This window comes from Myodes glareolus, chromosome 14 (genome assembly GCF_982192425.1).
Source record: "Myodes glareolus chromosome 14, mMyoGla1.1, whole genome shotgun sequence".
In the NCBI taxonomy this organism is placed as follows: Eukaryota; Metazoa; Chordata; class Mammalia; order Rodentia; family Cricetidae; genus Myodes; species Myodes glareolus.
Genome location: NC_142039.1, coordinates 1276944 through 1297185, shown reverse-complemented (window position 1 = coordinate 1297185; position 20242 = coordinate 1276944). Strand labels below are relative to the sequence as shown.

Here is a 20242-nt window from a genome sequence, read left to right as displayed (position 1 = left end):
AATTTAACATGGATTCCCAGATGTGGTCCAGTCAGAAGAGTGTGCTGGGACTCTTATCTTTGGTGATCCAGACGTGGGACTTCTGCTGCGGACTGAGTAACTGCACAAGCAATTTCAGCAGTCCGGTTGCTGTGTTTGTGTTTAATTTTGAAGCCAGCTGAAATCCATCCTTGCGTTTCATAAATTACCACATATCCCTAACACCCTTATCTTGCACTCAAGGGATTTTAAATACCTTTTATGGCATTAATTAAGTTGAACAGTTTCCATATAATTGATACAAGTTTTTAAATGTAGATTTCACCTGGTAGAACTTATTTTTGTATAGACCTTGGAAAAACTAGGAGAGGTGGTTGAATCTTTTAATGTAAGCAATACATTTGATGATTCTTGTTTTAGAAAATTCCTTGGAGAGGCAAAAATGTAGTTGATATTTCTTTTAACAAAACAAACCTGATTTTTGAACTTTATTGCATATTAGCACTACTCTAGGAATTCTTAAAATTTCCTCAGCTCAATATTATGATTTTGGTTCTAAAATTCATCTGAAATTTGATCACCAACATGATAGTAGTAAGAGCACAGTTAGGGGTGATTATGTAGTGAGGGCAGAGCTCCACTGAATGGGGTGCAGTCCTGCAAAAGGCCTTCTTGCCCTTCTGCCTTTGGCTTTGTGTACCATCTCAGAAACAGAGAAAACATTTTTTTTATTGTTTTAATTTCTATGAGGTAAGTTCAGCAGCAGAAATAGACTAATATATCCAAGCTGTATCCAAAATCAATTTGATCACAATGCATGGGCATGGGAGCTGGCAGCATAGGAATACAGGCCATTCTGATGACTGCACACACTGGGTTGAATATTTGAGATACATTTTAGGTCCATGATCATTAACAGTATGACACTGAGCAAATTACTTCTCCTCTCTAAACTTTAATGTCTTCATCCATAAAGTTGAAGGCTATTAAAGGGTGTGTGTGTGTGTGTGTGTAAAAAGAGAAAGAGAATGAGGAAGATAATATATCAAGGTACTTATTATGTGGTAATAATTTTTGAACTATTTTGGTGTTATTTTGAGAATATGTTTGTTACCAATGGTTTACATGATCAAAATGTTAGTCTAATAAAATAAACTTGAAGCTCCCACTCTTCTTGTGTGAACCCTAACTGTGGGAGCAGGGCCTGTTTCTAACTGTTCCTAACTGTGGGAGCAGGGCCTGTCTCTAACTGTCCTTAGCTGTGAGAGCAGGGCCTGACTCTGTTGTTTGCTTTTGGAATTCATTCCTCCTACTGGATTGCTGCAACCAACTTTAATAGAAGAGGAGGTGTCTATCTCATCTCAACTTGATACACCATGACTGACTTGAATATCCATGGGGAGGCCCACCTTTTTATGAAGAGAAAACAAATGAATGGATGGGGGTGTGAAGGTGGGAGGAAGGACTGAGAAGAGAGGAAACTTATTGAATTGTATTTATTTACTGTTATAAATGTGTTCAAAGTAATAACTCAAATGGCAACATGTCTTTTACTACATATTTAGAGCTGGTTTAAAACCTGCAAAGGAAGTGACAAACACACACCTCTAACAGTTATTAGGTAATAATTTTGCATGTCCTTATATAATTGAAATCATTTTTATTCATATAATCCTTGACAAATCGAAGATCTCAGGAATATCTGATACTATGTTTTGTATTGTGAGATTCAAAACTAACTATTCCCCAGTCCTTGTTTTGAACAAAATCATCCCAAGTAATTTAAAAACTAAGTATCCAACTCTCAATATCAATGATAGAGATTTATTAATTTTAAATCTGTGAAGGCTAATTAATGTGTGATGATCATTATGGATCATCTTTCTCGATAATTATCAAAGTATGCTGTTACTGCTTCCAATGTTGCAACATCAGGGTCAAAAGGATGACCTCAATTGCCTCTGTTTAGTTGAAGAACAAATACACAAGACACATGCCTGGAACACTACCATAAGGCTCTCCAAACATGGGAGCCCACAGCAAGATCACCAGCAAAAAAAGTGAGCAGAAGCTGATGTGTGAAAACATAATGGCAATTTTATCAAAAGCCGTCTATACATTCAGTGCAATCCCCATTGAAATCCCAACATAATTCTTCACAGACTTTAAAAGAACAATACTCAACTTTATATGGAAAAACAAAAACCCATAATAGTTAAAACAATCATGTACAATAAAGGAACTTCTAGAGGTATCACAATCCTTGAATTCAAACTCTATTATAGAGCTATAGGTATAAAACAATTAGCATAAAAACAGACATGTGGATCAATGGAATTGAATCAAAGACCATGATATTAATCCACACACCTATGAACACCTGATTTTTGACAAAGAAGTCAAAAGGTACAATGGAAAAAGGAAAGCATCCTTAACAAAAGGTGCTGGCATAACTAGATGTCAGCATGGTAGAAGTTTGAAAAAAGATCCATATCTATTCCCATTCACAAAACTCAAGTTCAGTTGGATCAAGGACCTCAACATAAATCCTGTTACATTGAACCTGATAGAAGAGAAAGTGTACTTGGAAGTAGTCTTGAAGGTATTGGCAAAGGAGACAACATTTAAGGAATTGCTCAACATCCTTAATCATCAGGTAAATGCAAATCAATCAAAATGACTCTGAGATAACATCTTGTACCTGTCAGAATGGTTAAGATTGAAAGTACTGAGGACAGTTTATGTTGGAGAGGATGTGGAGTCAGGGCATCACTTCTCCACTGCTGGTGGGAGTGCAAACTTGTACAGCCACTTTGGAAATCAGTATGGTTGTTTCTCAGAAATCTAGGAATCAATCTACCTCAAGACACAGAAATATCACTCCTGGGCATATACCCAAAGGAGGCACACTCACATCACAAGGACATTTATTCAACTATATTCATAACAATATTATTTGTAATTGTCAGAAACTAGAAACAACCAGATGCCCCTCAGCTGAAGAATGGATAAGAAAATGTGGTACATTTACACAATGGAGTATTATTTATCTGTAAAAAAAATAATAATATCATGAAATTTCCAGACAAATGGATGGAACTAGAAAAAAAAACCATCTTGAGTGAGGCAACCTAGACTCAGAAAGACAAACACGGTATGTATTCAGTTATAAGTATATAATAGATATAAAGCAAAGGATAGCCAGACTATAATGCACAGCTCCAGAGAAGCTAGTTAACAAGAAAGACCCTAAGAGAGACACATAGATTTACCAGAGAGCTGGAATTAGATGAAATCTCTTGGGTACAGTGAGGATGGAGATGAGTGGGACAATAGTAAAGGGGAGGGGATGGGAGATGAGAACATGAGGGAACAGGATATTTGGTAGGAGAGAGAGACAGAGTGGGAGAGCAACGAAAGAGAGATCTTGATAGAGAGAGTCACTGTGCAGTTAGAAAGAAACCTTGTGCTGGAGAAATTCCGAAGAGTCCACAAGGATTACCCCAGGTGAGACACCTATCAAATAGCGGAAAGGGAACCCAGGCTGGCCTTTCCCTATAATCTGATTGGTGAATACCTCAACTATTATCACAGAGTCTTCATCCAGAAACTGATGGAGTCAAATGCAGAGATCCACAACCAAGGACCAGGTCAAACTCAGGAAGTCCAGTCAAAGAAAGGGAAGAGAAAATATATGAGCAAGGGAGCTCAAGATTACAATGGAGAAATCTACAAAGAAAGCTGAAACAAACTCGTGGAAACTAATGAACTTTAGACCGACAGCTGTGGAGCCTCCATGGGAAAGAACTAGGTCCTCCATATGTGGGAGACAGTAGTGAAGCTTGGACTCTCTGTGAGGCACCTGGCAGTAGGATCAGGATCTATCCACGGTACATGAGCTAACTTGTTAGGGCCCATTTGCTGTGGTGGGATGCCATACTCAGCCTTGGGGGAGTGGGGTACTTGGTCCTGCCCCAGCTTAATGTGCCAGACTTTGTTGACTTTCCATGGGAGCCTTTACCCGTTGGGAGGAGTGGATAGGGGAAAGACTAGGGGAGAGGCAGAGGGTGGGTGGGAGTAAGGGTAGGGGAGAAAACTGTGGATGGGATATAAAATGAAATTAAAAAAATAAAGATTAAAAAAGAAAACATAATGGCACACTAGTTTCTATGTTAATTTCAAAAACAATAAAAATTAGAAAAATCATAATTTTTTTCCTGGTTATCAGATAGTCTGTTATTGAAATATGATGCTTCTTAGCTAGCTGGACATTCCACAGCACCACTGTTGATGTCATCAATGATGTCATGAGAGTGGCGCCCATCCACATTGCAGCCTACAGACTGTGCAGTACCCAGGATTTCTTTAATAGTTTCAGAAAGTTCTTTGGCTAAAGACCAGTGTCGCATCAGCCGGGCAATGTTGACGATCTCGTCGAAAGTGATATTTCCGATGTGTTTAATGTTCTTCTGCTTCTTCCTGTCTCTTGGTGGCTCCTTGAGGGCTTTGATGATCAGGGCAGAGGCAGAGGGCACCTCCTCAATCTGGGCCTGTCTGTTCTGGGTGGTCAGTTTCACTGTAATCCTCAGGCCTTTCGAGTCACCGGTTGCCTTGGCAATATCATCACCTGGGTCTTCGAAGACAGACCCAGGGGGCCGATCTTGGGGGCCAAGGCGGATGTGGCGCCGACCTCACCTCCGGTGCACCTCAGGTACACGACTTTGATCTCATTGGGGTCGAACTTCGGCGGCATGGTGGAGGCGGCTGGTGTCGGATGAACCCGGATTCGGGACTACGGAAGAAAGTTGTACCGTTGCCTCCTCCGAGCCGAAAACCGAAAGGAAAATCAGAAATTTTTGCGCCCCCCCCCCCGCCAAATTCTCAAACTTAATGGAAGGCTTGTAACAAGGAACTCATACTCAAGAACGTTCAGCAAGAATAGTTGGTTTTTTAGTGCTCTAAATTGCCCCGTCCCCAGCTCCTGCTCTGGCCACTCATCATCCTTTCAAGCATGTTGTCAAGCAAAATGAGCAGCCGCTCAAACACAGGGATGAAAAGGACATGAGCCATCTCCATTCGTAGAGATGGAGGATGGCTTGACCTGGAAGGAAGCTGGCAAAATCCACAGAGGCTAACAAGAACCTGGAGAAAACATTAGAAAGGTTTTGGAAAAGAGATGTTCATAAATGGCCTAGCAAGTTTCCAGCACCATCCTGGAGAGAGGAAAAACCACCTATACCTGCATTTTCATCTTAGCTGATCCTGAGGTTCTATGCAGACTAAAGTGAAATGAAATGTTGAGTGTGTGACATAATGCGCCACAGTGTCTGTTATTAAAGGGTGGGAAACACAGACTTGCCAGGTCACTGAGAAAGAGTTCTACAAATCAGGAATGAGTGTACTGGCCAACCAGACAACTCAGGGACCAAACACTGTCACAGAACTAGAAATCTGTAATACAGACAAAAAAATGAGTCACACACAAGTTCACACACACACACACACACACACACACACACACACAGAGAGAGAGAGAGAGAGAGAGAGAGAGAGAGAGAGAGAGAGAGAGAGAGAGAGAACAACAAACATCTCTGGTGGAAAGGAATGAATTTGATTTTCAGTGTCTTGAAATCATGGTCTAAAGTGTTTTCAATGAAAATTATGAGACAACGAGAGCAGTGCTCTCAGCCTTCCTAACGCTGCGACCCTTTAATACAGCTCCTCATATTTGGTGACCCCACCATAATATTATTCATTGCTACTTCATAACTGCAATTTTGCTACAGTTATGAATCATAACTAAACATCTGATATGTGTGTGGTCACTTTCACTGAATTTTAGGAAGTCTTTAATTTCTCCCTTTATTTCTTCTTTGACCAATTGATGATTCAGGTGAGCATTGTTTAATTACCATGTTTGTGAGTTTTCTGGGATTAGTATTGCTCTTGACTTCTAGTTTTAAACCATGATGATCTGATAAGGTACATTGAGTTATTCCAATTTTTTTTGTACTTGTTGAGGTTTGTTTTGTTACCAAGTATGTGGTCAATTTTTTTTTAAAGTTTATTAAATTATAAAAGTTTCCATTTCCGCCCCTCCTCCCAACACCCTCCCACTTCCCCCACTCCCTCTCCTCCTCCCTCTCCATCCCTAAGAGTAGTCAGGGTTTCCTGCCCTGTGGGAAGTTCAAGTTCCTCCCCCCTCCCTCCAGGTCCAGGAAGGTGAGTATCCAAACAGACTGGATCCCAAAAATCCAGTATATGCAGAGGAAACAAGTCCCAGTGTCATTGTCAATGGCTTTTCAGAAAGACTCCGGGCCAGCCACATCCAGAGAATCCGGCCACATTCAGAGAATCTGGTTAGATCACATGCTCGTTCAGTTCCAGTCCAGCTGGCCTTGGTGAACTCTCATTAAATCAGTCCCTTTGTATCAGTGGGTGATGGCGCCCATCGCAGTCCTGATTTCTTTTTTCATTTTCTTCATCCTTCTGCTCCTCATTTGGACCGTGGAGGGCTCCGTCCGGTGCTCCAATATGTATCCGTCTGTATCGCCATCCAACGTCGGATGAAGGTTTCCTCTGCTCTTGCCTTCTTTGTTCACGTTCTCCTTCCTTCTGCCTCTCCTTTGGACCTAGGAAGCTAGGTCCAGTGTTTCGACGTGGGTCTCCGCCTCCATCTCCCTCCATCGCCAGATGAGGGTTCTGGCACTCTTGTCTATTTCCAAATGTGGTCAATTTTTGAGAAGGTGCTGAGAAGAAGGTATATTCTTTTCTGTTTGGATGGCATATTCTATAGATTTCTGTTAAGTCCATTTGAGTCATAATAGCTGTTAGTTCTCTTATTTCTCTGTTCATTTTTTGTCTGACTGATCTGTCTAGTGGTGGGAGGAAAGTGTTGAAGTCTCCCACTATTATTGTGTGGGGTTTAATGTATGATTTAAGTTTTAGAAGTGTTTTGTTTGCATATGAGGGTGCCCTTGTATTTGGGGCATAGATGTTCCGTGTTGAAATTTCCTCTTGATGAATTTTTCCTGTGAATGATTTTAGTCTGAAGTCTATTTTGTTATATATGATAGCTACACCCACTTGTTTCTTAGGTCCATTTGATTGGTATATTTTTTCCCAGCCCTTTATTCTTAGACAATGTCTTTCTTTGAGGTTGAGATGTGTTTCTTATATGCAGAAGGAGGATGGATTTTGTTTTCCTATCCAATCTGTTAGCCTGTGCCTTTTTATAGATGAGCTGAATCCATTTACATTAAGGGGTATTAATGACCAGTGGTTATTATCTCCTGTTAATTTAGTTTTTATTGTTGGTGATGTTAATTTGTGCATTTATCCCTTCATTGGGATTTGTTGCTATGACACCATCCATTGTCTTGTGTTTTTGTTGATGTAGCCAACTTCCTTGGGTTGGACTTTTCCTTCTAGTATTTTGTGTAGGGCTAGGTTTGTGGTGAAATCTAGATTTGTCATGGAATATCTTGTTTTGTCCTTCTATTGTGGTCGACAGTTTTGCTGGGTAGTCTGGGCTGGCATCCATGGTCTCTTTATGTCTGCATAATGTTTGACCATGACCTTCTGGCATTCATTGTCTCCAGTGAGAAGTCAGATGTAATTCTGAGAGGTCTGCCTTTATATATTACTTGATCTTTTTCCTTTGCTGTTCTTAATATTCTTTCTTTATTCTGTATGTTTAATGTTTTGATTGTTATGTGGCAAGGGCACTTTTTATTTGGATCCAATCTATTTGGTGTTCTATAAGCTTCTTGTATCTTCACAGGCATATCTTTCTTTAGGTTGGGAAAGTTTTCTTCTATGATTTTGTTAAATATATTTTTTGTGCTTTTGAGTTGAACTTCTCCTTCTTCTATACCTATTATTCTTAGATTTGGCCTTTTCATGGTGCTCCATATTTTCTGAATATTTTGGGTTAATCTTTTGTTGGATCTAATGTTTTTGTTAACTGATGAGTCTATTTCCTCTATTGTATCTTCAGTGCTTGAGATTCTCTCTTCCATCTCTTGTATTCTGCTGTTCATGCTTGCATTTGTAGTTCCTGATTGTTTTCTCATTATTTCTGCTTCTATAATTCCCTTTGCTTGTGTTTTCTTTATTGTCTATATTTCTGTTTTCAAGACCTGAATAGTTTATTTCATATGTTTGATTTCTTTTTCTTGGTTTTCTTTAAGTGATTTGCTGATGTCTTCCAATTTTTGGTTTGTCTTTTCCTTCATGTCTTTAAGGGAATTTCTCATGTTTTCTTTAAGAGTTTCAAGCATTCTCTTGAAGTTATTTTTTAGTCTTTTTCTTCTGCTTTCATATTTGGTTGTTCAGGTCTTGCTGTTATAGGGATTTTCTTGGTCTTACTGGTGTTGTGTTATTCTTTGTGGTGTTGTGTGTGCTCTTACCTTTTCTACTCATCTTTTCCTATAATAGGTGTGGTTGGGGCTGTCTGAGATTCTGATGAATAATCTTCTAGGTGCCAAAGCTCAGATGGTTGTTCCTTGTGGTACAGTCAGTGTCACAGTTCCAGTTATCCCATTGTTTGCTCTGTGTTCCTGGAGATAGCTCAGTGCTCCTGTGCTTTGCTCTGCTCCCTTGGAGTTTGCTGTCTCAGGCCTATTTTGGCTTATTTTGCTGGCTTTGCCCTGTAAATCCTGGTCTGGATCTCGTCCTGCAGAAGTCCCTGGCTTGGAGTGGGACCTAGAAAGGTTTCTGGCTCTGGTCTACTGCCTCAGAGGTCCCAGGCTCCGGTGTGCCCAGACCTGCAGAGGACTTGGTTACACCCTCAGAGGTCTCAGACTCAAGCTCAGACCCACAGAGTTTCCAGGTTCCTGCCTATTCACTTTGATGTCCCAGACCAATGTACAGACCCACAGAGGTCCTGGCTCAGGCTTATTCCCTCTGAGGTCCCAGACTCACCCCTGGCCCCGCAGAGATCTCTGATTCCTGCCTATTCCCTCGGAGGTCCCAAGTTCACTCACGCCCAGACTGGCAGAGGTCCTGGCTCAGGCCTAGTTCCTGGGAGGTCCTAGACTCATGCCCAGACCCACCAGGGTCCTGGCTTAGGTCTACTCCCTTGAAGGTCCCAGATTCATGTCCAGACCCTCAGTGGTCTCTACAATGTTGCACTTTTAATTACGGGAAGAACTAGAATGACAAAGAAGGAAATGGGACTTGACCTTGCACTGTATGAGCAGTACGGCAAGCACTCCACACAGAAGCAGGATGCATGGGTGTCCCAAGTGCACAGTACATGTTCTCCAACTAGGCCACATTAGGATATTAAGCAAGTCTTTATAATGTTTAAAATTTGAATTATATAAAGAATCTTTTAAAACAAAGTAGGATAAACAAAGAAAACTATTGCTGGAAAAAACTGGAAAATTCTTTTTTTTTAAAATTTTTAAATATATCAGGTTCTTTAGATACATAGAGATTTTATTCTGCATATATAGGTAATCTTCAACCAGTTCAAAGAGCTGTAGAATATGGCATTTAAATAACTTAAGATTCTATTGATGTGAGACATGATTGTTCCTGGCAGCACAGTAGGACACAGGTGCTATGAATGGCAAAATTGGAAAAAATGGAAGAGAGAGTTTTACCTTAAGAAGGAGGGAGATGGCAATATTTGGGGGAGAAGAATAAAAATAATTGAAAAGACCATGGGAAACATTTTAGGTTTATTTAAAATAAATATATGAAAATATAATACATTTATAATAATATAAGCATATGTATATACATATGTAATTAATTTAAATGAAGCTATACCACTTGTGGTGATAAACCAAGAAACTATCTATCAAAATCCCCAGTATCAAGCATGGGAAACGTCTCTTGGAGTCATCGGTCAGAGGAATCCTCAAGACTCCCCAACCAATATAGGCTATTTTTCTTGTTCTTGGTTGCTTCCTAGAACCTGAAGGTAAGATTCTATTGCTAAAGACACCACAAGCATTGATCATAGTACTTGGAGGAATCAAGAAAGAAGTCACTGGAAGCCTTCTCCCTGAGGACTACCTCTTAAAGCATACAAAAGTGCTATACAAGCTACCGAATGAGAAAGCAATTAAAAGTTCTACCTAGCTATAAAGTCTACACACAATGACCAGAGTGGCAAGATACACCCAAGGCTGCAATAGTAGTGCTTATATCTCAAGGGTAACCAACAGTTTTCTAATTGGACTTAAGTTTCACTCATTAGGAAGGAATTCATGGCTGGTATTATTAACCTAGACAACTACCTATAGCCAGTGAATTCATGAACCAAAGAAGAGAATCTACTATAGCCATGTTCCTAAAGCAATAGAATTTACAAAACATATTCTCTCTCTCTTTTTCCCTCCTTCCCTCCCTCCCTCCCTCCTTCCCTCCCTTCCTTCTTCTCTCTCTCTCTCTCTCTCAATTCACAATTTTGTGAAATCTAACAATGCATTTATAAATAATGACTCAAAGAAGACTTCACAAGGAAAATAGAAAAACATAGAGAAAAATGAAATTGGGAGCAAACTATTAAAAAGATTAATAAATTTAAAACCCATGAGTTTGATTAAGAAAAACCGTGAGTTAGGTTAAAGAGTAAAATCAGTAATGAACAAAGGGATATTAGGAAAATTTTGTAGAAATAAAAAGGATTAGAAGAGAATATTATGAGCAATTACATGCTAACAGATTGAATATAACATTTACTCAAAATGGATAAATTCCCAGAAACACACAACCTAGCAAGACTTATCTTGACAAAAAATGGAATAGATAATGACCAAGGAGACTTGAAGAACATTTTTGAAGTATCCCAAAGAAAAGAGTACAAAGTCGGATGACTTTGTGGGAGAAGTGTACAAGATGTTCAAAGATTTAAAATCCATTCTTCCTAAACTCTTTCAAAGAATTAAAAAAGAAAGAATATTACCAAGCTTACTATATAAGGTTGGCCCTTTAATAGCAGAGCCAAAATTCTAAACTATCCCACTCAACAGACCAGCATCTCTTATGAATACAGATGTAAAATTCTGTAATGAGGTTCTAGCACACCAAATTGAATGGTGTGTAAAAAGTGGTACATTACAACAATGTGAGATATGTTCCTTGAACAAGAGGATGGTGAAACAAAGGAAAACAAATATATAGAATCCATCACCAAGCAAAAAGAAGATAAATGTACAAATCTCCCAACTGATGCCAAATAAAGCATTGATCTGTCAAAGGTCAATGATCTTTCATGACTAACAGAGCCAAAACCCAGCTAGACTAGATGGAGAAGAAACTATTTCAAACTAAGAAAAATCCCTCTATGGAGAACCCTGCAGTTCACATCTTTCAATTTCCCCTGAGTTCAGGAACAAGAAATGGATGCTCACTTTTGTCAGTTGTATCCAACAGAGCACAGAAGTACTCATAACAATGAGGTAAGAAAGCAAATCAAAATTACCCAAATTAGAGGGAAAGAGGCAAGTTCTCACCCACAGATCTGAGGAGCAGTAAACACTGTAGGACTGACAACTGACTGAGTCAAGGGAATATAACAAGGAATTTTCCTCTCAAAGGAACATAACAGCTATCAACTGTCTGTACATGCAGTGGGAACATTCATTAACAGGAGCAGTCAATCATTTCACATGAGAATCAGGAAACCATTTCTGTTTATGACAACAACAAAGGGAATAAATTCAGTAGAGGAAGGCATATATATTCTGTGATTATGGCCTTAGAAGACTTAACGTTAACATGTTGGTTCTATACAAAGTGATATGCAGACTTAGTATAATCCCATCACAATCCTAATACACCACAGGAGGAGATGGTTCAGTGGGTCTACTGCTTGCCACTGTGAGCACTCACTGTGAACAGCAGTGAGGACTTGAAATCAACTCCTCAGAACCCATGTATAGCAGTTTGAATAAAAATGGCCCCCCATAGACTCATCTATTTGAATGCTTAGTTACCACAGAATGGCACTATTTGATAGGATTAAAAAGATTAGGAGGTTTGGCCTTGTTGAAGGAAGTCAACAAGGCTTTGAGGTTTCAAAACTCCATGCCAAGCCCAGAATCTCTCCCTGCCTATGGGTCAGGTTGTAGCTTTCAGTTACTGCTCTAGCTCCTGTCTCATGCTGCCATGTTCCCTGACATAATAATGATATACTAAACCTCTGAAACTGTGAGCAAACCTCCAAACAATTTTTTTTTTAAAAAACTGAGTCATGGTATGCTTTCACAGCAATAGAACAGTGATAAGACACCATGTAAATCTCGGTGTGGCAACACATATCTGTAATCCCAGTGATCATGAGGTAAGATGGGAGGAAAAAGCAAGAGAGTTCCAGAAGCTGTGGGCCAGCCAACTGGGCAGAAAAAGCAGCAAACAATGTGTCATTGTCTCAAACAAGGTGGGAGACAGGGGCAATACCTGATCCTGCTCTTTGATGGCCTCATCCATGTCTTACCTTGGACAAACATGTGTATACATAATCCACACACAACATGCATAAACACACAAAAAATTTAAGATAAAAATCTTAGTAATTGTTTTTTGAGATAGATAAATTTATCTTAAAGTTTATATGCAGTCTTTAGGGAAGCTGAACAAGCCTAAGCAATCTTTAACAGGGGAAAATGGAGATTACTTATTTCCTGATCTCAAAATGCATTACAGGACTACAGAAATGGAAGCATGAAAGCCACAGCCATAAGAGTATGTGGAGACAGAGAAGAGTGCCAGATGCAGACTTGTGTGTTGATGTGACATTATTAACACGGGCATCAAGACTATCCCATTATGAGAGACAGCCTTTTCAACAAAAAGTGCTTTGAAAACTGGATATCCACATGAAAAGCAATGAAGTTGGGTCTCACCATCCATGTTAGCAAAAATTAATTCAAAAATAGATAAAATCTAAACATGAGTCCTGATACAAAAGTCCTAGATACAAAATTCAGAAGTTCAGTGTAGCCAAAGTCACCTGCATACTGAGCTAGGTCTAAAAACATCCAGAAGGATCTTCCTTCACATTTGATAAAGGTATTCCAAGCAAGGTACTCAAACCTTATCCAATTCTCTCTCTCTCTTTTTCTTCTCTCCTTTTTGAGACAGGGTCCTTCTACGTAGTCATGGTTGTAATGTCTGCTGTAATAAAGATTTGATTTCCCCTTTACAGAGCATTTTGAAAGGAAGGTGATCCAGAGTGAAGATAACCCAACTGAAGCCCACCCTCACCCGACTCTACTGACAAGATCTGGGGAAGCGTTCTCTCAAGCAGTCAGAGGCAGAGCTAAAGAATCAACTGCTGTAAACTTGAGCTTCTGGTCTGTTACCTCGAAGGTCTTGAGAGTTGGAGAATCCTGCCCCTCTAAATGTAACTCCTCCCCCATCAAACTTATTAACAGGGGTTAATAAGTTAAACTTAAACTACCTAGTGGAAGAAAGATTGTTCCATATCCATTTCAAAACACACTAACATTTTGAAATATATAAAATGGCTAGTACACGTTTTTCCACGTCCCATAAGATGTTTGAAGAGGCACTTGGAATTCAACTCTAAGAAGAGGAAAAAGAATGGAGAGGAACATTTTAAGAGAGAAAGAGGGCCTGGAGAGATGGCTCAGTAGTAAGACTGCTTGCTGTGTATATATGAGAACCCAAGTTTGAATCCCCAGCACTATATATACCCCATATGCCTGCATTTGGGACAAAGACAAACAAATCCTAAGCTTTTTCTGCCCTGCCATCCATGAGCTCAAGAGAATAAAGCTGTGAAGACTAGATGAAAACATCTAGATTAAAATACATCTTGTGCACCCATATGCACATATACCCACATGCATACACTATACCTGCACACCACACATAAACCGTTCACATAAAATAAATAAAGTAGCTAAATAACCAAATAAATAGACAGACAGATAGAAAAGTATCTAAATAACCAAATCAATAAATAGGTATAAAAGACAATAGCCTAGAAGTTGAGAATGTAGCTCAGAAATAGCAAACATACATGCCTAGCACACATAAAATGAAGGTTAAGAACAGTAAAATAATGTTAATAATAATGATTACACAAATTTGAAGAGGAAATACATGGGAAAACAAAGATAAGAATGTTTTCTTATCAGAAATGATTTAAGGATAGAGTAAGTTCACAGATATTAAAATAACAAATGTAGGCCCCCCCCCATGGGTAACACAGTCCCATAAATTCTGTTACAGAATCCTCAATCAGGGAGAGGAAGACAGGATTTCTGAGAGATTAGAGAAGCCCAGAGAGCGACAGGAATAAGTTCGTGGGAGATGGTCCCTCACACTCTAGTTACACAGATTCATTTCAGGCAGGGAATTCTGAGTGTGACTGCATGATTCTCTCTAGCAACATGCACCACAGAGGAGTGTTCCCAAAGCTGAGGTTTTTCCAGGCATGGGCAATGGGCAGAAAGAAGGTAAATAGAGTGTAAGTATGCAGAATGGAGTCAATGCAATGATCCATCATAGAATCTAAGGTGCCCAAGAAGGGAAATGAATGAAAATAGAAAGAGGGGTGACCACAGAGCACAGGGCTCAGCAGATAGCCCCTTGCTGAGGTCAAAGGGCAACACAGGGTACCTAGGGTCCTCCTGAGATGTCTGTCAGTGCATCTTGGTGACAAGCACTGTGTGAAATCTTGGGCATTTGGGACTGGGTTGGGCAAGATGATAAGATCAATTATAGACATAATGGTTAATTTAATAAAGAGTCACCAAGTACGCACTCAGAATTAAGGGGTAAGTGGTTTTATAAGTGGGAAATGGTGGGCACACAACTTTGCACATATTTGTATAAATAATACTCATCAGGAATTGGTAATTTGTGTAGATTTGGCTTTCTGTAATGACAATTCCACTCCTTAATAGACTCCCAAGTCCATTATAGCTGAAAAGCAAAAGGTGTGTATGATGGAAATCCAGGTGAAGGTGCAGACAAGCGTCACTGCAAGTGACTCTTCCAGTCATGCTCTGAAAATGTTCTTTTCAAATGCTTAACTCATAATGTGTATTAATGTTGGATGATAGGCTTTTTAGCATCCGTAGTTAGTATTTGCTGTCGTGTCTCCTCCTGAAAATCTGTCACACACACACACACACACACACACACACACACACACACACACGCACACACACACGGCGGGGGATGGGGGTCAGAAGAGGAGTATATATCTAGGGATATTTGCTAAGCTAAAATGCCAGCAGAGCCCCAGACCATGCAACACCACAAGCACAAATACTCAACAGAGGCTTGGCTGTTTTTTTAATGAGGCTGATTCTTGTTAGCTGTGCATTCTGTGGGCCAAGCTTGGCCGTGTCAATGCTCCTGGTTGTGTTTATGTAAAGCAGTGGACATTGAGAGAAACTAAACCCTCCACAGGCCTTCTTTGGGTTCTTCCTGGCTCCCCGAGTGGCCATGGCTCATTGGGCATCTGAAGTTAAACAGTGATGTCACATTCCTGTCCTGTTTGGTCAGCTGTGTTCTGTCACACCTGTGGTCAGGAAGCTGGCTCCATCCACTAAATTCCTGACTAAAATTGCCGAAGCATGTCTTACAGAAATTAACTTTTCCTTGGGGGAGCATACACGGCAGTCCCTCCTTGGCTTCTCAGGTGGAGCTGCTCCTTATGTGACTGGAATTGAAAAGACTGAGGAATTTTTTCCTCTCCAAGATTAATATTCAAAGCCAGACAGAATCTTCTAAACAAGAGGCAAAATCAGGTTTAAGAAAGCTGTGAGAGCAAATGATCTCATGGACATATGTGGAGAACATGGGAGTTTCCTTCCTGATTTTGTAACTGCCTTCTGTATGGCTTATTCTAAAATAAAAATATTTGTTTCCTACCTAATGCATGCAGATTTAGCTCTCAAAAGTTAGCATTAATTACATAATCATGATTTTATAGTGTTTCTTCTGAAAAGTAAATATATTTGAACTCTCATTCTTTCTCAATGAAAACTTTTAAAATTCATTAATAGAAAGAAACTGAATGGAGAGAGCTACTTTAAATCTCGCTTAGTGAAATACTTAAACGGCAACTGTTTAGAAAGAAACAGAATTCTTATAAATAATGTCCTAAGGCAAGAAGGAATTGTGTGTGAAGACCTGAGTCCGCACTCTTTCACGGTCTCCTGCTACTTCTCAGTACCTTCCACTTTGACTGCAGAGCGTTGGTTACTGAATTCAGGTGACCTGCCAGGTTCAGGGGTTGTGGTCTTTGCATTACAACTTCATAACACCGGACACCTGTTCCTCGGTTGCATCCCTCTCAAGGTGTATTTGATGGGACAGTAAGAGCACTCTACTTGCATCACAGAGTATTAGTCTGCAGCCAGTTTTAAGCTCATGAAAGGGACAAAATAACATCACTCAGAGATCAAATCTTAGGATCTCCGTGGGTTTTTAAAATTGATCATAATTGAAAAAAATCTAAATATTCTTGTGGAAAACGTCATAAATAATAGGCTTTTAAATTAAACTCCTTAAGAAGGTGCTTAGTAAATGTTTTGTAACCAGCTAACTTTTATAGCTTGAAGAACACTGAGTAACCAGTCCCCTGCCTTAACATTCATCCATGTTCAGACAGGCTGATTGTCTCATGGTTTGAATTTTTAACCACATGAACAATGGGTAGCAAAGCCATTAGGAAAAATACTTTTCACCTAGTACATTATATCTCTAAATTTTCAAAATGTCTGATTTTTTCAAATGAAAAAATAGTTTAGCTTTGAGTTAAGACAGTTGTGTGCTGAGAAAAGGTCAAGCGTTTTACTATTGCTATAAAAGTCCAGCACAGCATTTGTTTATGTACGCAATAACCAAGTGAGTGTGGTAAAGGAGCAATGCCGGAATGTACCATAAACCACTCACTCTGCTATCTGACGAATTTGATTCTGGGCTCTGCTGACGAGCTGTTTCGTGGATAAGGAGAAGTCAATATTTTTAATAAGATGTAAAATATTCACTAGAAGAAATTTTTGTGTCTTAGTTTCTTAAGCAATCAATCTGAAAAATGTGTTCTAATGAATATGTATTAGCAATACAAACTAGGCAACATCTGTTTACACAGCTACATTTCACCGTGTTCACACCCACGGATGCTGTACGTAAGACTCTTAGGTTTCATGACATTCGAGCTCCGAGGCAAAGTTCCTGACACCAATGGTTTGATTAACAGCAGGGTTAGCACTTTTAGCCCCTTCACCCAGCTCTGGTCTATGACTGCAGTCTTACTGTCAGAGGTATGAATTCAAACAATGAGGTTACTTATTTCACAGTGCTGTCAAATCCCATGATGCAGGATTAGCAAATGTAAAATTGCTGCAAATGCATCACCTGCAAAAACTGAGAACAGAGTTCCTCACCAAATGGATAGAGGAGAAAGTCCTCCCTGATAGCTGTGGAGCCAAAGCAGACCTAGGTAGGAGATGGAGCACACAGGAAGCATCTGGCAGGCTTTTTCCAGTACCTTCATTTTACTGCAAAATAGAAACCCTGGTACACTTGAGTGAAGTTCCTTGCCCATCCCTCAGGATTTATGATCTCATCAGCAAAAAATTTCAACTCATCTGAACACAGTAAAACAGTGTACAAAACTCTGGCTAAAAGTGCAAATCTGGGTATAATCACATGGAAAAACTTTGGATGGAGTGAGCAGAGCAGAAGACACTTGTGCATATTCACAGTAAAGTGAATCTTGGTCCACATTACTTCAGATATCCCAAAGGTACTTGATTCAAAGATGCACTGAGTGTATGCGTTTATTGACACGGTCCTGGGGAGCTACACCCAAGTTTCTAGTAATGAGGCATAGGTAGTTTTACTTTTTTCTATATGAAAGAACAGTCTGAAGGCTCCAATAAAATTTTGTTTCACTTCACCTCATTCTGTTTTTAAACACTAGAAACTTGATTATGTAAGTAAATAACTACATAGCCATATGGTAAAATACTACCAGCCCCCCAACCCCCCAATTAATGATCTGAAGGCAGAATGGAGTCCCACACCTGTAATTGCAGTACTCAAGAGGGGAAAACAAGAGGACTTCTAGAAGTCGGAGGCTAGCCTAGGCAAGAGAGCTTGTTGTCGACTTTGCAAGAGTTATTGTAGTCACACCTCAAGTGCTCACTCGGGCCTGCATCTGCCGGTGGCCGCATTCAGATGGGCAGTGCACTCTGCTTATAGAAGGTGGTCTCACCAGCTAGTATTTCCTCAGACCGTGTTCTGAGTGAGATCTGTAGACATGCTATATTTTTTAAATACGAATATGAGTTGTTTCTGCATGCTTCTCTGACATATTTCGTGCCCTATGCCTGACTAGCTCTCAGCCTCAGGAGAATAAATTCTGTGGTCAAAAGCAGCAGAGGGGAAGACTAACCCAATATTCACTCACCTTCCAGCCCTGGGGAAGGGAACCCCTACAAAGTCCAAACCATTGCAAAGCAGGCTACTTTCTTCCTCCGACTTCAAGGGCCAGACTTCCCATGCTAGACCAATGGTTTTAAAACGTTCCCTCAGATATTTCCTAATATATTTCTTGAAGAAAATTTATTTTCCTCATCTACTTTAGCATCTAAAATTTCATCAAATATATATGTGATAAATAGCATCAACATTTTGACTCTGTGACTGTAGTTTATTGAAATCATATAAATTTCTATGGCCCTCTTTATGGCCCAATTAGAAAAACCAAGTCCTTATTGACAGGACTGAATTAGTCATCTGCTGGGAAAATTTGACTTCAAGTTTTAAATTCACATAAGGGCGTTAACCAAGTCCTGTTAGTAACTTTCTAACTTCTGATTGCGGAGTCAAAGCCAGGCCGACAACTGGAAGAGAGTTAGCCTCAGGAGAGCCATGTGTCCATGGCCTGTGTCAGTAATACTTGCCAGAAGTTTCTTGTCTTTGAGCTCACTGGACTCCCCTCAGGATTTTCACATACAAGGACTGTTCTTTTGTATTGCTTAGTCAATATGCTTGTCAGATTAAGACAGCAATAGCCAGGGCTTCCGGTCCCCACCATGGAGCTCTCCCTAGTTCTGTCTGTACAATAGATGGATGGGTGATAATTTAATAGATAGCTGAATAGATAGATGAAGGATGACAAATACAGATAAATGATAGATAACTTGATAGCTTGATAGACAGATGATAGACACACATACCTCTCCCATAATAAAGTTGTCACATAAATATTAATTACTTTTTTATTTCATGTAGTCTCCTTATCACTAACCTTCTAGATAGAACTACTAATTTTCTTTCCGTTTCCTTGTCTGAGCTCATTGCTCACTTTAGTACTACCTCCATAAATTCCCAGCGGGAATAGCAATGACCAGTGATCATAAATATTTCACATTTAATGTCCTCTTTTCAGTTTTTAAAGCTTTAAATAATTACTCTTTTTGGGCCAATGACCTGTGTAACAATCCCTCTCCTTGATTTGGGCTTCCCTGGGCTTTCATGTAATCCCCTTTTCTAGTCAGGTCATCACTCCTTAGCCTTCATTCCTACCTTAGCACTGTTGGTGGGGTCTCTTCTCATTCTACTTCCTCTCCCCTTCATCTACCTTGACACCCATCTCCCTCTTCATAGTCTCTCTCTCTCTCTCTCTCTCTCTCTCTCTCTCTCTCTCTCTCTCTCTCACACACACACACACACACACACACACACACCCTTCCAGAAATATCTAGATCCATTTATCAAATGACTGGACACTTCTACCTGAAAGAAAGCAAATGCACCATCTTCCTCCAAAGTCACATTCCTCTTGTGCTGAAGCTCACTTACAACTGTGCCAGTTGCCAAAGATAAGCAAAGAAAATAAGTGCAATATCTTTGTTGACTTCTTCACAGTCACCTCTTTAGGTATCAGTTCTGACTGTATTTCTTGATTATTTATTCCTTACATTTTATCTTCAAGTCACACTGCTGCTATATGAAGTTAAATTCTGGTTATTTTCATCTAGGCTCTGTGATAGCTTCATTACTCATCCACCCATGCATTTTCAAATTATCCATTCTTGCTTAAAACTCTTCAAATACTCATGGTACCCAAAAACCAAGTGCAGATGGGAGGAGAGTACAGTATCAGCAAGAGACATTGCCAGGAGCGGCTCTCACGTCACATGTCTCTCTTTCCTCAGAACAGCTAACAAGAATGTGAGGACACAAATTCAGATACTAAGTTGGTAGTGATGGAAAATGGGCAGAGAACAGGTAACATTCAAGAGAAATA

General features: G+C 39.8%; 1 protein-coding gene and 1 pseudogene across 4 annotated transcripts in view; both read right to left on the bottom strand.

The window, feature by feature from the left end:
- Odad2 (outer dynein arm docking complex subunit 2) overlaps nt 1-20242 on the bottom strand; it is a 178240-nt gene that overhangs the window by 56489 nt on the left and 101509 nt on the right. The window lies entirely within an intron of this gene.
- Nucleotides 1730-4779, bottom strand: LOC148119740 (large ribosomal subunit protein uL11 pseudogene; annotated as a pseudogene).